Source organism: Gavialis gangeticus, unplaced genomic scaffold (assembly GCF_001723915.1).
Source record: "Gavialis gangeticus isolate Ggan-Ray unplaced genomic scaffold, GavGan_comp1, whole genome shotgun sequence".
Lineage (NCBI taxonomy): Eukaryota > Metazoa > Chordata > Crocodylia > Gavialidae > Gavialis > Gavialis gangeticus.
The window spans coordinates 69,504,228-69,508,247 of record NW_017729004.1 but is presented as its reverse complement, the minus strand read 5'-3'; positions in this window follow the sequence as shown (position 1 = coordinate 69,508,247).

Here is a 4,020-nt window from a genome sequence, read left to right as displayed (position 1 = left end):
TCCATTGTTCCTTTCACACTTCCAGCATTTAAGGTCAAGGAAGTTCTCATTCAGAGGCTGTACCCCTAACTTCCCTTCAGTGAAGTCTATAAGAGATGAGGGTATGTTTTGCTGGATTAGGTCCCTAGCAAATAGCCATAAAACTCCCTGTGCTCTTTTTTGAAAGGGTTTATGTTTAATATTTCAAACAAGATAATTCCCCAATGCTCTTCACCTAACTTTAGGTGTTCTTCACCTAACGTTAGGATATTCCCTTACAGATAAAAAGTAGCAGAAGGGTCAAAAAACCCTCTTGGCTAAGCAGGGAAGTTGCAGCCCTCCTCCAAAAAAAGAAAGAGGTATATAAACAATGGAAGCTTGGGACAGCCTTTAAGGAAGACTACTTGACAAAGGCCTGTACTTGTAGAAACCAGATTAGGCAAGCTAAGGCAGAAACCAAACTAAAACTAGCTACAAGAATCAAGGACAACAAGACCTTCTTTAGCTACATAGGGAGTAAAAGGAAAACATGGGAGTGTGAGGCTGCTGCTCAATGCCTCAGGATACCTGGTCACTACCACTCAGGAAAAAACAGAATTCCTAAATGACTACTTTGCCTCGGTCTTGCACAAGACCAAGGGGAACAACACGCCAGGAAGGGCACAGAATGAGCAGAGCGGGATTGACACCATTCCCACCATTTCCATAGAACTGGTGTATGATCAATTAAAGGAATTAGATGCATATAGATCAGCAAGACCGGATGAACGCCTCCCAACAGTGCTGCAAGAGTTGGCCGAAGTAATTGCAGAGCCCCTGGCAAAGGTCTTTCAAAAATCATGGGCCTCTGGAGAAATCCCAGAGGACTGGAAGAGGGCCAGTGTTGTGCCCATCTTCAAGAAGGGGAAGCATGAGGACCTGGGAAACTACAGACCTATTAGCTTAATTTCTATTCCAGGGAAAATCTTAGAAACATTCATCAAAGAGGCTTTCTGTGACAAACTTGAAGAAAGCATGATACTGAATGACAGCCAGCATGGCTTTGTTGCGGGCATGTCTTGTTTGACCAACCTCATTTCTTTCTATGAACAGGTGCTGTCACCTGGATGAGGGAAAGCAGTTGACATCACGTACCTTGACTTTCAGAAAGCCTTTGACCTGGTATCCCACCAGGTACTGATCAGAAAACTGGAAGATATCAGGCTCAACTGTGGGACTGTCAAGTGGGTGCGAAACTGATTGCAGAGTAGGATGCAGAGGGTCCAAATGAATGGATTGGTGTTGTCCTGGAGAGATGCGGGCAGTGGCATACCCCAGGGATCGGTACTTCGCCCAGTGCTGTTCAACATCTTCATCAATGACCTGGATAAGGGGGTGAAAAGTCCATTGGCCAAGTTTGCAGATGACACCAAGATAAGGGGGGTTGCGTGGACACACATGCAGATAGGCTGCAAATACAAGCAGACCTAGACAGGCTGGCATGTTGGGCAGAATGGAACCAGATGAGGTTCAATGTAGAGAAATGCAAAGTGCTGCCCCTGGGAAGGAAGAACCCCCAGCACACCTACAGGCTGGGCAACACAACCTGACCAGCACTACAAATGAAAGGGATCTTGGGGTAACAATAGACCCCAGCATGAATATGAGCTGGCAATGCGATGCAGTAACCGCTAGGGCCAATACAACTCTGGTATGTATCAATCGATGCATCTCCAGTAAAACCAAAGAAGTGATTCTGCTGCTTTACTCAACATTGATGTGGCCACCGCTGGAGTATTGCTTCCAGTTTTGGGTGCTGCAGTTCAACAAGAATGTGCTAAAGCTCAAGAGGATCCAGAGAAGGGCCACCTGTATGATTAGAGACTTGCATGGCAAGCCATACAAGCAGAGGCTGAGGGATCTTGGATTCTTTAGTCTAAAGAAAAGAAGGCTGAGAGGGGATTTCGTTGCAGCTTACTGCTATATCAGAGGCGTACAGCAAGGGCTTGGTGAACAACTATTCACCAGGGTGCCCTGGGGTAAAAATAGAAACAACAGCCACAAACTCCTAGAAGATAGCTTCAGGCTGAACATTAGGAAAAACTTCTTCACAACTAGGGTGTCCAGATTATGAAACAAGCTCCTTCCAGAGGTGGTTCAATCATCTGCCCTAGAGGTCTTCAAGAGAAGACTAGACGGTCACCTGGCTGGGTCACCTGACCCGATGTCTTTCCTGCTCATGGACCTGCTGATCCTTCAGGGTCCCTTCCAGCCCTATGATTCTATGATTTTTTTAGGAAGTACAAACTTTATTTTAGATACTTTGCCTTAGGTCAATCTGTGGTACAGGTACCACTAGTGGTACACAGACAACCCAGCAGTGGTATGCGTCAACAGATTTGTTTAATTACCTTATATGACAAAAATTTGCTGGTGGTACTTAAGGTTTTATTGTTTTAAATTGGTGGTACACAGTCTGTTAGAGATTGGGAACCGCTGCCTTAGGTACTATGGATAATTACACAATAAACAATATATTTTAATTATATTATATTCAGACCATATCAGTTCACAAAACACATTACAGAGGAAGGAGAAAAGTATTCAGCCTTGTATAAACTATAGTTACAGAAAAAAGAAGGTACAACTTATACAGTTCAAAAAGTATAATTTTAGTTATCCAGTGTTACAGAAAAATTATTTACTAGTATTGCTAGTTTTGTAACAGACATACATTCATGAATGGTTTAGTTTTAAAAACCCCTTTCTTTTGTAACTGGCTCATAAAAAGGAAAATGGATTTCACACCATCGGTAACTTTGTGGATGAATTTGATGTTCATTAAAGTAAGGAAGTGATAGCTTTGGCTGGAATTAGTCCGAGTATAGCCAAGAATGGATCAAGCTTTTCCACACATCTCTATTCTGCCTTGCAACATTCCTGTTATTCCAGAATTGGGTTGGGCTTGCTATAATACAGACAGGTACTGATCAAGCTTCTCCACACACAGCTCTTCCAGCATACCTCTGCCCTGTCTTGCAACACTTCTGTTATTCCTCTGTGCCTTAGGCAGAGCCTGTCAGATGGGCGGTGATTGTGGATCTGCTTCTGCTCCTGTTGAAATAAAACTGTAATGTGTCCATTGACTTCAATGGTACAGGATCAAAGTCTTGGTGATGAAGACAAATGTCCTTGATAAGAAAAACTCATTTCTTCTGAAGTATTGGGATTTTGTCCCAGGCACTTAGAGGTAAATTTTAATTGTGACCTGGTTATCCTTTCATTACAGCAATTGAAATCTGAGTGACTTCATAGTTTTCAACCGAGTTGCACTAGTGTCTGTGACAGTAGAATCTGACCATTGGAGTATGATATTGTTGTGATTTCCTGGACAACTGTGTTCTTCAGAAGAAGAAATTTACTATTGATAAAATATTTTAGTTTTTTTAAAATAGACTTGCACAGTTCTTTGTGTAATTAATATCTGTAGGGCCAAAGTCACCAGCAGGTTTTGATGTCAATGGAGTTATCTAGGTTCGCACCAGCAGTTGAGTTTAGCCAATAGCTTGTGCGCCAAATTACATGGAAAATCAAATAAGTATGAGAAACAAGAAAATATGTCAAATCAAGTATTTTCTTTGCTCTTTGTGATAATTTATTGCATGAAAAAATACATTTAAAATTAAAAAAAGGTTTTACTTTAAGCAATGTACTAAACTTAAAAAAGATTGGTTTGGTGCATGAGTCTAATGAAGGGACATGAATATGGATGTCCGTGGACTGAGAAGCCTAGAGGAATTGCTTATTATCAGTAGTGACACAGAAGCCTGTGCTTGAAACTCTGCACATCGGGAAGAGGCGAGTCCCCCAGCACAAGTGGTTTCTCCAGTGATGTTCCGTGTTGATCAAAGCTGCATTATTTAAATCTATCTGGAGGCAAGGCCATAAATTATTGACGGTATTTTTTAAAAAGTCGTCTTTTAGGTGGATTGGGTGCAAGTTGCAGTTTTCTGTGAGTTGTACAGCCTCTAGCATCCCCCCCCCCCTTTTTTTTTTTTTTTT